Consider the following 16,490-nt stretch of genomic DNA (forward strand, 5'->3'; position numbering starts at 1 on the left):
CAAAGATTGTATTTCATAAGTGCCCAAGCCTTTTATTTCAAATGAGATAAATTGGATTAATATCTCATTTTATATTTAATTTAGCTTGAATATTCTCGATTCATTAGCATAGTCCTGCGATTGCGTCACAGGTGAAGACAGCAGGTGTCAATGATTGCGCTTGGTGGCTATGACGTACCATCGTTGGCAAAATAATCTGCTAACGATTAACTCTTCAACACGACGATTTACATGGTTAAAATGTTATTTTAACTATAATTGCTAAAGCGGCGAACTATTTAAAGAAGAGGACTTGGGTGACAAAAAAGCGGAGATGCCCACATAGGTAAGTTACGTCACGTTAGCGTCGAAGCGTTAGTAACTATAGCAACTAACGGCGATAAATACCTGTAAATAAGATACTGACATGAAATATTCCCCCAAATTAATAAGAATTTTCTTCTTCCAGAAGTTGTCCTCAGTTTTAAACTTTGATAAATCAGTGCATTGCCGCTGAATAATAGATATTGTCAACGTCTTGTAATCATGCCACCTGATGTCGCTGTTGGCTACCGAGCTTAGGCTAAGGTAAATGTACACATTTACACTACAAATTCAACATTTAATTATTACACCGTAAACTGTAAATTAACAGTAAATTTGTGTTTTAAGAATGAATGTGAAGCAAGTACAGTGTTTTATTTTTAACAACGATAGTTGGCTACCATCATAAAAGGTGTATTCCATTTTTTTCCAGATATGTCTTGGTTGTACCTTGGGTGAAGTGATGTACAATAAAGTACGTAGACATTTTTTTATCTTGAATCATCATGACTGTATTTTCTGATTATTGTCATACTAAATGCTACTTAAAAAAACATAAGTTTGGAGCCAAGTTATCCCACACTCATCCCTGCTGCTTACATGTCAAGTGCTAATGTGATTTATCATCTGCAGAAATCCATCAGCCACTTGAAGAGAAGTCGTGTCGTCTCCTTCAACTGCTGGAAAGGTGCAAAACATGAGCACATGCAGAGGAAACATCAGCACCGTGCCAGTCAAAGTGAAGGAGAAAAGTTCCTGATTTCATCTGGACATGGTTAGTTTCATTTTATCTTGTCTTTTTTAGACGTTGCCCAACAATGTGCTTCTCTGTGAATATTTTTTTATATACACTCTGCTAAAAATGGAGGAAAAATGAGCAGTGATCGGGGTAGCCTATGTATTTATTTATTGGGTCCAAACACAGCTGCGTTACCATGGTGATTGTCACCGACTCCTCTGACATGACTCATAGTTGGGGAAGGTGAATACTGTACAGTTTAGTAAAATGCCTCATATTGTAGTATGCTACCTTGGATATCAGCTCATCCCTGAGCCCTTATCCTCTTTATTATCCTCTCGTCGCATCCTGTGGTGCACCGGCATTTCTCCAGATGTCAGTGGCCTTATCTTAAGTCAGAGTTCCCAGGATGGACACAACATCCACTCGAGATACACTCGAGAGCCTGTCCAATGCTCTTGAGAAGGTGGAAAAGAAAAGCAAGGCAGGCTGCATATTTGTTTTACATATACCGTAAGAATATAGAAGCTTGACATTGTTGTCCGTTCCCTTCAAATTGCTGACCAGTTTTATTTCATATTTAGTTCCGCATAAAAGTACAAGACTTAAAAAGAAGCGACGGTGGTAGACGTTTAAAAGCAAAATAAAGAAAATCTAGCCTTTCAATAGTCAATATTACCAGATTTCTGTAGTCCTTATATTCGCAAATTTTAGGTGTCTAGTCTCGTTCATCCCTGCTTGCCACTCATGCGGCCCGTCTCTCCTCGTCAGATAAGATAACTCGGTCTTTCTCAGGCTATCGCTCACGAGGCTACGGGCCACTTGAAGAATGACAACGACCCAACATGACTGGCATTTGCCAATCTCCGGCTGACGAATTTTCTCTCCCTCGTAGAAACCCGCAACAGGCTGCCTTTTATCTTGAGCCGGACATGTTGTCGTCGTTGCGGGTGCTCTGATGTTGCGGGGTCAGCGGCTGGTTAGCTTGGTTTATTGTCGTGTTATTATCGCAACGCTGCGGCTTTGTTTTGAAAATAAGACAGCTTATGAAGATGTTTGGAGCGTCGCAGATGTTTTCGAGCTTTAAATTAGCTCTGTCACAAGAGAAGGCTAACAATGGGCCACACACATCCCAATTGGAGTCGGGTCTGCTGGGGCTTGTTGGCTGTGGACCTTTGAGGCTAAATAGAATACAAAGCACGCGACGCAAAGAGAATTTGCACTGACAGATTTGTATGACACCAAGCGGCCTTCCAAATCTCACTTTCCTCAAATGTCTTTTATGTGAAAAGTGTCAATTAGAACCTCCACAAAGCCACATGTGAACTTATTTTCCTCTTTTTCCCCGTCACCATCTTTGGAATGACCAAATGACAGCTCATCACTAACACGGTCGAGGCTTGGTTTTAAATATGTCAGACACGTCCTGCGTCGGATGTGCAATATGGAATTGAAGCCCGGGCGTTTCGGAAAAGGGGCGGAGCTATGCCCGTGACGGCCCCACAAAGATTTGGAATTGTCGGTGGAAATGCTTCAGTAAGCACATGCAGTGATTTATTCCTCATCATCTGTTGGGCTGTTCCACATGTTAAGAATCGGTTAAACGTTTAAAAATCGTCTTACGAAGGCAAAGTTTGAACCAACGAACACCATAAAAGTGATCCCATCATTATTGAGGCCTTGTTAAATATCGAACGATGCAACTAGACAGCGTCTGGAGCGAAAAAAGGGTCTGTCTGAAAAGGCCACCTGCCAATTTGAATGTAAAGATGGTTTTCCATAGCCCCGCAGCTGCGTTTCCACTGTGATCCGTCAATTTGGATTCAGGCGTCAGGGACTGTTACATGGAAACTTCGGTGCGAGCCAACGTTTGAAATCCAATCTACTCCCTTCTTTGACTTTGCCTTATTTTGCACATCTTTTTGGTACTCTAAGCGTCTTTCCATAATCTGCTAACTGTGGAACCTCCGAGGTCAAACGCAATCTGTTCCAGGATGCCTCTCATCTCCAATTGAGAATCCATTTTTTTCCTAGCGAATAATGGTAATAGTTCTGGATTTTGCAGTCAATGGCACAAGGAAAGAATTTGAGTGCTAATTAGCATCGCTAATCTAACCACTTGATTAGAATTACAGCCTGCTCGCGTCCCTGACTATCACACGGTGTTATTTTTGGGTACCGGGTCGCCTGTCAGAAGGTCCTTATAAAGAGGTCATCAATGGGGTGGGTGGAAAGTGGCTTATCAGCTCCGCTACTCCTTGTTAGAGCCGACTCGTTTGAATTTGGCATGAGAAAAAAGTTGGAATATTACAATGAAGTGATTTTAACGAGAGAAAAGTGAAAAAGTTGCCAGAACAAATCGAAATGTTAATAGAGAGAAAAAAAGTTCTAATGTTGCAAGTGTGTTTTAGTTTTGCTTAAAACCAGTCGTTAAAGTCGTATTATCGGCGAAGTTATTTTGCAAAACAAAAAAATGAAAATAGACAATTTTTGTTTTCTCCTCTTTCATGCTCTGAGGAATTTTTTTTCCCCTCCAAGACTGGTTTCGCCTTCCGCGGGCATTCTGTGTCTCTCTGTGGCGACACACTTCATTTGTCTTCGCCAGGATCAGAGAAACAGCGAAAAATCAAAATAATCACCCCCGCCGTGAAGTAGGAGAAGTCTCTGAGACAAAGTCCGGATAACAAGATGACAAAGCTTTTTAAGACGATGGCCACTCCACCCCGCTATCTTTTTCCAAGTCGTGTTTACAAGAGCATTGCACTGTACACGGGAGTTACATTTTATTATACATTTTTTGGAAGGCACGATGCAAAACATATTTAACTGAATTTTGACCTGCTGCCTTTCATGCCCAAAAAGTCAAAATCTTAAAAAACATCAATAGGTGGCAGGAATCAAATCCTAATTTTGTGAGGAAAAGATATTTCTATTATTTTTAGAGAAAAGTGAGAATAGTAGAATTAAAAATGGAATAACTAAAAAAACAATTTCCAAATATACAATCCAAACATTGACATTAAGTCACTTCATTTCAAAAAGAAAAAGAAAACAGAATACATTTCTTGTGTTGCGCTTTTTAGAAAACAGAAAGGGGAATTCAATTTTTACGAATAAAGTAATATTTTTTTGTAATGTTGCATGAATATACATTGAATTATAAAACAAAGTTTTGAAAATATTATAGCTTAAATTATTAAGAAAAAAAAAAATTCCAAAAATGAAGTTTTAATTTACACCAAAAAAGTGAGAGCCTCATTTCCCGTTGCGTTTAGCCTAGTAGCCAAAAGGTGGCGCTGTAAGCATTTGTCCAGGCTCAGCTTAGTGAGTGACTTGTTGCTGCTTCTCGACTTTGGAAAGCTGTGTGAGGATTGATGTGATATCCATTGAAGGTCTCCTCATTGCTGTGCTCTTTAAGCATTCTTTTTAGATCCTTGATATCCAACCTTTAGTATGAGAAATCAAGAAAACTTGTAAGACAGCCACGATAGAACCCGGTGTTGGTGATTTTGATTGATCAGTAATCGGCCAAAGCTGGCCACGGTGGTCGCTCCGACTCCAGCAGGGGTTGATCTCTTGCCCGCGTTGAGTAACGGCACACCGAATGAACTACACTTACAACGAGGGGGGGAGGAAGAGTGGCGTAACATCTTCCATAAGAGGCCGCTGGGGGGCTGTGATTGGATGAAGAACATTTTCCCATCACTCGCTTCCTCCCCCAGGCCCCCCGATGGCACGCAAGGGCCCGAGCACCGCCGCAGCGTGGCGCCAAGCGGGTACAGGGGTCTTGTGTTTGCGCATGTGAGTGTTGGAAGGCCGAGACCCCGGATATGTTGTGGAAGTGTGGAGTGGACAGGGGCCAGACAGGACGTGACCCTTTGGCGGAAGCCACAATAGCACGAGTGGCTGTCCGTCAAGACCTTTTGCCCCCCCCCCCCACATTTATGCGATATGTCACGATCATAACTCAGCTTTTAATTGAGCCCCAAAGCTAACAGTCATCCGTTTTTTTTATTTGTCGTTATGCAATTTTTAAAACGATACCGCAAAAATGAGCAAATGGTACAGCCGAGGTACGTCGTCTAGATGTTAATGGCCAGCCTATTTAATCCCAAAATGTGACCCAGATGTGCAGCGGTCACCTGTATGAAGCAAGCACGCTGACCCCCATCGTCATCTAGCAGGGACACTTCCACCACTCCCAGTTCATCGTACGGGCAGATCAAAGTCACTCCCCTCGCTGGCTGTCCATCGGCTAACCTGCGCCCTCGGACAAATGACCTGCGGGGTCAGCAGTCCAGCTCCGTTGAAAGGAACGAGAGTGACCCTCTCTGCTTCAAACCGCTATACATATATTTGATTTGATATGGTTTTTATGTAGAAAACAGTTACAGTGTGCTTTTAAAAAATAAAATAAAAATAAATTACAAATCTTTTCAAGCAGTCCCCAAAAAACAGACAGTTTTCCACTAATTATGGCGGTTTATGTCAAAGACAGCCCACTGAGAAAAAGATGTTAATCCTAATTTTATTTTAATTTTCTTAAAACAACAGTATAGGTTTTTATATCGGTCTAAAAAAATCAGAATACTCGCCTTTTATTGCAAACTCCAAAATAATGCCTTCATAGTTTCCGGTAGATTTTTTTTGGATGAAAATTTAACTGAAATAGGAACCAATGTGATGCATTTTTTTGTGGCTTCCTCATTTCCCTTTAACACACATGACGCTAAATTCACTCGTGCAAAAGTAACATCTTCTAAAAACTCAAAATAAATATCCATTCTACACTAAATTCCGGTGAGAAGAGACTCCCGTTATAAAGCGTCTTGATGTTTGAAAAAAAAAAAAAAAAAAAGGGGGCTAAAAGGTGCAAATTAACTGAGCTGTCAGTGGTTGCTTGAAGTGAAGTGAACTTGCCGATAAGCCGAGTGGCTGGTTGAGGGAAAACCGACAGGAACTCTAGCCATCTGGACCTCATTCCCCTAAAAGAGAAGAGATTGACACTGAGTATAAGAGTAATGATTGAAAAAAAAAAAAGCCAACGATAAGACGCAATTATCAACGACGCCTACCCCTCGTCCATTTGTTTTTAGGCGTATTGAGGTGCCAGGACGTACAACATGCTCAGAATTCAAAACAAGCAAATCTCAAATCATTTTTCCCTATTGAAAAGACTGAAAATGCCATTAATCTGTACCGGCCCACCAATAGAACATTGTCTAATAAGAGTCAATGTGTTTTAATGAGAAATAAACTGTTAGAATATAAAATATTGTCCATCTACGTATGTTGCTGCACCATTTGTGTTCAAGTATTCATCGACTGCAAAACAGGCGAAGGAAAAAAAAAACAGGCGAAGGAAAAATACACGTTTTCCATCTTGTAGTTTGTTATTTATACTATATCATTCTTTAATCCTAATGGAAAAATATTGTTTTTTGTTGCCAAGTTTTGTGGCAGCATGTTCCATGTGATTAGATTAAAATTATACATAATGTATACATTTTGTAATATTTATTGTACAGCAGCGTGCTGTTGGTCTTTTGACATATTACCCGCTTGGCTTCCTCCAAAGCCTTTTTATCTTTCTGTTTCAACATCTTTTTCATGCACATTGTCCCCTGTAAGTGTGCGAAATGAATGTGCAATGCGTGCGAGAGGGTATTATCGTTGCGGTTGTGCCGGTTGAAATGATATCCAGAGCGCGGACATCAAACACCCGAGGATGGCTGAGTTATGGGGCATCGAGAACAAAAGGGGGGGGCGGCAGGCGGAGCGGGGGTGATGCTTAAGGGGATGGAAAAAGTGGAAGAAGGAGATAGATGACGCAGACGTGAGGACAAGAAGCCTGGCCGCCGCATCATTTTTGTTCAGTCACGACGCGGGGGAGAAATTTCCCCCGGTGGAAAATGTGAAGGGGTACCGCGGTGACATGGAGCAGGTAGCGAGCAGGCAGGCACACCGCCACAATTGTGGGTTGATTATCCTGATCGTAAATGTTAAACCAGTTCAATAATTACCATTGTGAAGTCTGAAATCCTGTGGTGAGTCACGAGGTGACTTAGCTGCTACGTTTTCGCATTTCCGCCCCACGTATGTTTTACTCGGCCTTTGCGTCCCGAAAGTGATGAACAACCCGCGCATATTTGGTTATCTGCACTTCCTCGAGAGTTGCATCGGGCTCCAGATGGTGCTATTCGTCTTCATCCATCCGCTCAATTTGCAGGCCAACAAACATCTGCGAGAAAGATCAAGCGATCAAAACAATGGAGATGCGTCGAGTACATTGTCGCCGTCACACCCGCGGCAAAGAAACGGAAGTAAACGTTTGCATTTTTCATAGCCGGAGTAACCCGAACGGACACGTTGACAAATTACGTGTGGCAATCGAATCTGCTGGTTTTGTGGCCTACCGGTATGAAAATGAAGTTTGATTGTCACATTAAAAATATAACTCGGGTTGAATATAGAAACGTGGAAATATTATGTTTGGGTCGTCTGACGGGTTGTAGTCGTCAACAAAATTGCAGCACGCCAACAGAATCAAACAGCGGTGTGTTCAAACGTCAGTTACGAGCAGACGAGCGAGGAAGAGTGGGCCCAGTGTGCGCCGGGCGTGTGCACATGGCGTGCGGCACGCCCACGTTCACAGTTTGGCCACATTGTATCGCCGTAATTGATAATAAACAGGTCTCGGAGTGGGGGGTGGGGGTTTATTGCTTTTCCAGTCTTGTTAATTCAGAAACCAAATGCATTGGTTATTTCCTTCCTGGTTTAAGTGGGGCTTACGTTGGCCGCTTCCACGAGCATACCTCTGTTAATGGCCGCCGCCTCTCGCAGCTCTGTCAATACCAGAGACGGAAATCAGGTGGTCGCTTGGTTCAATAGGAGATGATGGTGTGACTTGGAATTTACAATCAGTTATAGTCATGCAGTTCAAAGTTCCAAGGATGAATTTCTGACATCTGTTGAGCTTTTTAGTTTAGCCTAGCAATGGGATTTTCCATTGAGTGTTAGCATTAGCTTTGGCATGTCTTGTTTTAAACTATTCATGTCATTCTTGTCTTGTGTTTAGGGTTAAGTGCAGAGTGTGGATGTATTTTAGCGTTTTCTCAATACTCAAGTATATCGCTGATATCTGGGGAAAACTATTTGTACTTCCCACCTACATATTGTAGCTCGGATGCATTGAGTAGATCCGCTCGCATGCTATATCATATATAGCCGAGCGGCAGGGGGCATTTATTTTGTGTAGCCAACTATTTTGTGTTAAATCAAGCATCCAGATCGCCGCCCTTTGTGTCCCCGGATAGAGGTTGAGCCACGTCAAAGAGGGGAGGCAGACGGGACGGGACTGGACGGGGCGGGATGGGGCGGGAGCCGGCAGCGAATTCTTGTCCAAACATTCTGCACGCGGATTTGTATTCATTGCACCCCTGCTGCTATTGATATCATTACGCGGGGTGCACATGCTGAGAGGCGGGGGCCGGGACTGGCAACGCGGAGGTCACGGAGCTCCAGGCCCTAACGAGAAGTGACACTGGCTCCAGGTCGGCCAAGCATCCACCGGATTTCAATGGGAGCCGCACTTTCCCAGTCAGCGAATTAGATCAAAGATCATTACCTGCTAATCAAAACACATGAGCGTAAGGGGCTTCCCTTCTGGATCTCGAGCTGGAGACAAAGGGCGAGACGGCACCGGCTACTGGAATGGACGGATTTTCATGCCTCCGCCCCCACTTCCCCCTACCCTTCGAATATATCCCAGATGTATTAAATCAATTTTTGGGTAAACTTCATGTTTACACCAACTCTTGTTTGTATTTGGAGCTTGGTTCACACGGGATCCTTCAGGGGGATCTCATTATCCGTTTCCCATGGTCTGTAGTCGCTTTATGGTTGCGTAGGTCAGCGCCTGACAGCTCGCAACCAGAAGACATGATGATGATGTTGGACTGAAGATGACTGGAAAAAAAAAAATCCAGGATACTTTGACGACCCGTGTAAGTCGCATCCCAAGAAGTTTGGTGCGCCGACTTCCATACATTTCCGTCAACTGCCGCTCCAGGCAGAAGCGCGCTAAGGGGGTGGCCGAAAATGGCCGCCGCCCCAAGCCGAGGCCTGCGTCTTGAAATGTCAAAGCCTCTCAGTCAACATGTGACACAGTGAGAGTGAGAGAGTACAAAGAGGGCGGGGGTGGGAGAGGGGGTGGCGGTGCGGGGGTGTTTTGCTGCCGCTGTACCGAAGTCTCCGTGGCCCATTAATCGTTTGTTTGAGTTTCCGCCCCAGCGAGCATGTCATGTCTCCATTAGAGAGGGTTTGTTTCTTCTTCCTGTCCGCCTCTTGGCAGCAGGGGGCTCTCACACATCTCATTTGGCAGCGCGCTGCCGTCTGGTGCCAGGCAGACTGTCCTGTGCGTGTGTCTTTGTGCATGCGTGCGTGCAAACTTTACCGTTTTCAGGCTGCTCATCCTCCGCGCATAAACATCCGTGCGCTCCGAGGGCGCCCATGCCCAGCGCGATGGGGCGCTCGGAGCAAATCAGACGGGATAGACTGTTGTCCTGTTGCTTAAGTCTTCTGACTGACTTCTTGTATTATCCCTAATTGGATTAGGTTGCCGAGTAGTGTCTGTTTTTGCTCGGCCGATGTATGGGATAATGAGCGAGAGCAATACATTTGAAATTGTTGCTGACATCTTGCTAATTTAGAAAAAATAACAGAATGACACAGCGAAGCAACAACTGGAAAAAACACAACGGCGGAGTTAATAGTTCACGTTTTGGAGCTAATTAGGACTGGATTAGTCTTGCTAACCGGTTGCCAGTGCTTTCTCTAAAACGGCGATTCGGAACCGGTGTATTATTAATTTACCGCAAATAATGTATAGTGTCCGACAGAACAATGAAATAATTTTCTTCTTGATGGCAATTAAACTGTGTATCCACTTTTAAGCTTGGGAAACGTGTAAAGACTTCATTTCCCGAAGCCCCGCTTGTCTTTTCAACTGAATTTGCCGCCCCAAACGCAACATTCCAGCCAGTCTGCCGACGTACTTACTGGGCTCTCTCCGTTGTGGCGGCTGACCCTCGCAGCCACGGCCTATCTTGATGTTAGTTCGACCCCCGACCCAAGATTATGCCGTAGACATCAGCCTGCTGACCTGTCAAATGGGGCCCCTTTTATTCCCGTGACCCGCGGATCCTTCGCCTTTATACTGAAATATGGCTGCCGAGCCTACAGAAGGCAGCCAATTAGGAGAGCGGAATCAGGGTGGCACAATGAGGCGAGACTAATAGAGTCCTCTTTATCTGCCGCCCGCCCGTCTGCCTGCCTGACTGCCGGCCCTCGGCATTAATATGCCATCTGATGCTTCTGTTTGTCTGCTAGAATCCATGCAGCCTATGAGCATTCCTGTAGTTTGTTCTCGACTCTCAACACGAACAGAGTTTAAAAAGTCTTAAGTAGTTTAGTCTTCTCGTCTCGCCTGTATAGTGATATTTTTTCTGACTAAAAAGCACAAAGGGGGTTCCTGGAACAGATTACTGGCATTTCCATTCATTTCAATGGGTGAAGACGCTTTGAGATGAAACGTTGACTAAATTAAAGGCACCACTGCATTAGTTTGAGATGAGATAAGAATCAGTGTGTTTTTCGTTTGTGCAACTCAAGTCCATTTTGTTTCTACCAAATACTTTTTATCCAGACACGCTTAATGGAAATACAAGGTGCACTCATACTTTTCATTGACCTCCTCCAAGTCCTTTTAGCTCCAGTTTCTTTCTCTTTACACTTGACTGACTCTGAGCGAGTGTTTGCATCCCCGAGCAGCGTTGGGACGTGGCCGAGGACCATTGTCTCCGTTTAAAAAATAACACAGACAGCCATCTCCGGAGGTGTTTCCCCTTCAACGATCCATAAGACATTTCGGTTCCATCCTCTCATGCGACGTCCCAGAGGGGAGCAAAAGAACGCCACCAAAGGCCGTAGAGTGTCGGCGACGTTGAGAAAAACGGGGACAAAATCAATAGCTCACTAAAGTGGAACCGCTGTAGCCTGTAAGCGGCAATTTGTCACCTTGTCGTTCTTAAACACAGAAAACATTTCTCTATCTGTTGCGCTTTCCAACCTTTTCACTTGAAATAAACAGTTTTGACCCACTTTTTTTTTCTTTGTCGTTCCCGATCGAATGAGAAATAACTTGAATTATTCGCCCTTAGCTTCGCACCGCTACGGCTCCATACGCAGTCGCTCGTCCCAAATGTATCTGCGATGTCAGATAAGAGCAACGCGTTGATGAGAAGCAGGCTGAGGTATTTTTACCTCGGGATCCACTTCTGTCCATTGAGCCAGATAATAAAGATGGACTCCAGCAAAGATTATCCGTCGCCCCCCTGCCAGCCCGCTTCATTTTTCACTGCACTCTTACTTGAGCTCGAGGTACTTTGTTAAGTACTTGTTAAGTGTGTTTTCCCTCTGTGTACATAAACATCACCCGGGTAATGGCGCACATGAAGACGACGTCAAGGTGTCGGCTTAGTGACAATCGCGTGGGCCTTATTGTGGCGCTTGTGGCACCATCTCAAACACTTAGCGGAAGTGTAAAAAAAAAGCTAGCTCTACTATTTTGGATTTTATGGATGCTAATCGTTTTCCTCATTAAGTAATTCCCCGCAGTAAATGCAAATTACACTTAGAGGCTCTAGAATCAAAGTGCAAACGCGTACAGTAGAGTTTTCTTCTGCGCGTTGGCACCCCCCGAAACTTCAGAGCGCGACGGAAAGGTCGAGAGGGAAAGTGAAAGAGTTGAAATAGTGTCAGCGCTTAACCTTGACCTTGGGATAGCATTTTTCTAAACGTGTGTGTGTGCGCGACTGCAGCTGCCCGACTCGCCACTTCACAGAGTGTTTACATTTTCCGAGAGGTTTTCATCTCCCCCGCGCTCGGGGTCCTCTCCGTGTGAGTTTATACAGCCAGCAAGAGCGCGCACACACACACACACACACACACACACACACACACACACACACACACACACACACACACACACACACACACACACACACACACACACACACACACACACACAACGCGTGACCCAGCGTAAGCCTCACACCGAGTCAGTGAAGGGAGCGTCCTGTCACACACTCATCCATCTCGGCTGCGTTCGGGGCCAAAGCCGGGCCGAGTTGTTCTCTCCCTGACAGCCTAAACACAACAGAAGTGGGTTACCTACAGTCTCGTAGGGAATCTCCAGAACAAAAGAATGCATAAACAATGCTAGCTAGCAAAAGTACACCGCGCTATGAATTTCATGGGAAATTCTGTAACTATAACCCTGACCTGGCTGCTGGAAGAACCCCCCCCCCTAAAAAGAAAGACTAGAAAGTAGTAAACAAAGAAATAAACGAATCTAGGCTAATTGTTAGCATATCTGCTAATTCAACCGGGGTCAAAACAACCAATCGTTTCCCCATTTGCGCCAGCTTCATCGAGCTTCCCGATTGGCTATTCTTACACGGCTCGCATCCACAGACCCGATTATCATGGCCGGTGTCCGTCTGTTACCCTATCAGCTAGCTCAAGCCATGACTGTGTCCTTTCAGACTCATCCATCTTGATAGGGGGCCCCTGTTAAGATACTAAGCCACGGGGTGTCTTCCACTCTGTTACTGTCATCTGTCAACTTTCAACTTTTAATGTTTGCTTTTCTCCTGGATGACATTTACATGCACCATCTCAACGATAGCACGAAAAAAAGAATAAGTACAATCGACTCCTGCGCGTCTTACGAGAGCTCATTTCAGCTTGTATCAAAAGATTTTGTAAGATGTATTTACAGTACGGTTAATACAGCCGCCCATACGTCTGCCCCCTAGTGGCAAGGAGCAGCAGTGGATTAATTACAAACTGCACAAACTGTTTATTTTTTAAATGGTTCTCTAGGTCAAATTCTCTTTGAGTTACTGCGCTCTTGTGTTTTTGTTGCTTGATCTTGGAAAAGTGCACCGAGTGCCAGTTTGTTACTCAAGTGCGGGACAGAACGAGACCACCAGCTTTATATCACTTGAGCCTTTCCCAGCAGACAGCCTCACACGCACACACACGCACGTGCACACACATAAAAGTGTGACCTTTTTCACATGCATAGATAAAAAGTTGTTACAAAAACCAAACAACCTGTCAGCGATAAGATAAAAAGAGAACAGCTGATTTACAGATGCATAACGTTTGGCAATTCACAACTTTTTCTTGAAGCTCACCTACTCATTCTATAAACCTCAATCAAATCATTTATTTGTGATTTTGTATGTATCCATCATCGATTCATCGAAAGAATAATCGATAGGTTAATCGTTTATTTATTTTGTAAAATAAATATTTGACACACCCACTTCAGTTCCTTTTTTTTTTTCTTGTCCTATTCAAATAATCTGCGTCATCTAACAATAATAAAAAAAAAAAGCCATAGGAGTCTGAGAGAAGCCAGCGGTGAAATATTGAGTGTTTATCTCCTCTATGGCCCAGTTGCCTCATTTCTTCGGACCCCAATGACCGTGCGGGTCGCAACACAAGCCCCTCCCCAATGATGTTTTCACTTTTATCGATGGCATCAAGTCACACGTGGACTTCTGTGGAGGCTCGGCGCAAAGGGCAAAGGCGGTGTGGTGCTGGCGAGGGGGCGGAAAGTGGGGGCGGGGGGGGGTTAAATCGCGTGGGTCTGACCGCTGGCACGCAGTCGGAACCCTGAGCCTCTTAGAACATCATGCAGACACCTCGCATTTAGGCGGATCGATACGTTACCGCAAGCGACTCGGAGAGCCTCTTGGGGATCGCTCGTATTGATTCAGCGCTCACAGTATGTTGCCTTGTTTCTGTCCTAGAAGCGGATATCATTGTGATGATATGCGGCAGATATATCAAAAAAGACTCTACGCCTCAAATGCCAAGTTTTTTGTGATAGAGAGACCGAGATCAATCGTTTCAGAATTTTTGACGCCATTCATGTGGCCCTGACGTTTCATGCTTCAAATCGGCCTTCACCACAATTTAACGATGCTATATTTTATACTGTAATCACGCAGTATTAAAATCAATCAAGTGAAGCTATCTGGATCAATAGTCTTGAAACCTCCTCAACAGCACCATCGGCAATCGCCTTGGCGTTGTAAGCGGCACGCATGAAAAGTCAACTTACTGTTCCCAAATGTGAAGGCCCCATACCGCTGCCTTGAGACGTATTGACCACACCGTCCCTAAAGGCACAGTGGGACCACATGGTCTTGTTGCACCTCTACCCTCGGGTTCAGTTCCTCAGCAGGCGAGGTATTGATCCGGCAGCGGTGACTGAAAACCCCCATTGAGTCGAGAAAGGACCCGACTCTAGTCAGACTTCAGTTGATGATTTTAGGACTTGGGTTTGTTTGGTAAAATCTTATCAAAGATTGGACTTGACTTTGACTTGGTTCATCTTGCTACATTTCTTCGGTATACCTATGGTTGACTGTGGTCCAGCTTCATTTATTTTGAACTATTATAATTTTTTGAAGTTGTTACCCAAATACCGTCCGGTACTAATAAGAATCCCCATAATTTTATTTTTACCTCTTGGCCATCGCAACTGTCAGTCTTGTAGTCCATTTCAATTGGTCAATACTTGAGTTTTTTTCTCTGTATGAAAAGAAACTAGCAAGAAAATAACTCTCATGGTCTCTCACAAGTCGGAGCAAATTTTCCCTCGGTCAACTTCCATAAAGCCTTCAAGTTTGGCAGGTCGGCAGTCCTTTACATAAAAAATGTGCTGCTTATACAGTACTTGCACTATGTCAAGACACTGTTGGGATCTTCCCATGGACAAAGCGGGTAGAGATGTTTAAAGTGAAAGAAACCAGTCCAGTCCTTCAGATCTCAAAGGACTGACATTAAGTCTAAATGTGTTCCATATGGAGCAAACGTCTACCCCAGGTGGATGTGAGCAAGAGTTGTTTTCTCCTGGCGCGGTTCGTACCTGTAATTCCCACAGACTAGGCCAGAAATGCTTGGAGCCTGCTCGGGGGTGTCTTATCAGCTCTAATGATGCCATAGATGGAGGCCGTGTTTCAACTTTGACATTGAAATGCTGACGGTCGACACTGCAAACGCTGCTCGACGAAGACGGATGGAATTTTCACAGTGTTAACCATTTATTTCAATCTGATATCTGTTTTTTGAACTTTTCTCGAGTAAAAGACTGAAAGTAAAAACTGCATCTGCATTTTGTTCAAAAATCAAGAATAATGATCAAGGCACATTTTTGCATGAAAGTGGATCATATTGCTATGGAACAATATTTCACCTGATCCAAAACGGCTTACGTTGTGATAAATTACCTTAGAGTTGGCATTGATCCCTGTAGAATTTGCTTCGGCGCAGTTTTAGTTCAAACAGTCAGGAAGTCCTGGCAAGACCTCACTTCATATCATTTGACAGATCCTTTCGTGTGTTCGATAACTCGATAAAGTGTAAAAATCAAGTCTGTTACATTTCTATTTGGTGTGCATAATTTACAACGCTGCGAGCAGGGTTCGAACCTGCGCGGGAAGATCCCATTGGATTTCGAGTCCAACGCCTTAACCTCTCGGCCATCGCAGCTGTGTTAGGTCACATTTCGGTGCTGTACACGACTACCCTTAAGACTTAAAACCGAAGTTTTTGATCAGTACCGTGATCCTGGTACCTTGAACAATTAGACGAGAGCAGAACCTTGAAACATAAAAACATAAGTGTATTTACCTATAGAAACAAATACACAGGTTTGTCACACAGCTTTGCTTCTCACCCTGTCAACACTGTATCATCCCTGTCTGATTCTCCCGGAGGACGCCCCTGTCCCCCCTCACCCCCGCCGCCTCCTTAACGCCCCCCCCGTCCCTCAGGATTCCAGCCAGGAGTGGTGCTGAAAGACTGAACGTGGGAGATGGAAAGGTCTTTGCTTCCATTTCAGCGCTCCCGTCCCAGAGGTTGCGTCTGCCAGCTGCTGAGGCAAAGAGCGCCTGCCCCTGCACAGATGTAGCTTTCCCATTAGCTTGACGCATGTCTCTGTTGATATGGCGGACATCTTTACAGGAACCAGAAAATGCGTTATCTGATGGAGGGACCATTCCACATCCAGCCCCTAGCCAGCCGGACCGCAAGACCCGATCCGGGAATCAAACACATGTCCTGGCAATAGGCCAGAAACGGGTTTAGAACTTGATTTTATCTGCCGGCGTCTTTGCCTGTCTGATGCCTCGTTGATTGAGGCCCGACTTTTCAAACATCTTCGTAACAAATCTTTGTATTCACCCAAGAAAGATCGTCTCTTTAAAATGATTCGGAAGTCTCCCATGTGGACTTTTCAAACGGCTGTTGATGAGCTAAGCAAAGATGCAACAGTTTAACAATGGAAGCAGATGTTTTGGATGAGATG

At 44.4% G+C, this 16,490-nt stretch overlaps 1 long non-coding RNA gene and 1 other non-coding gene across 2 annotated transcripts in view; one reads left to right on the forward strand and one right to left on the reverse strand.

The window, feature by feature from the left end:
- Positions 1–21: 21 nt before the first annotated feature.
- LOC147048167 (uncharacterized) overlaps positions 22–16,490 on the forward strand; it is a 34,580-nt gene continuing 18,111 nt past the window's right edge. The window contains exons 1-4 of the long non-coding RNA XR_015067737.1: positions 22–325; positions 449–567; positions 737–778; positions 937–1,078. This is a non-coding gene — a long non-coding RNA (uncharacterized LOC147048167). The remainder of the gene's footprint in view (positions 326–448; positions 568–736; positions 779–936; positions 1,079–16,490) is intronic.
- trnas-cga (transfer RNA serine (anticodon CGA)) lies at positions 15,592–15,673 on the reverse strand. The gene has a single exon. It is a non-coding gene; the product is annotated as a tRNA-Ser (tRNA).

Source organism: Syngnathus leptorhynchus, chromosome 12, assembly GCF_054491065.1.
Source record: "Syngnathus leptorhynchus isolate UIUO chromosome 12, UIUO_Slep, whole genome shotgun sequence".
NCBI lineage: Eukaryota > Metazoa > Chordata > Actinopteri > Syngnathiformes > Syngnathidae > Syngnathus > Syngnathus leptorhynchus.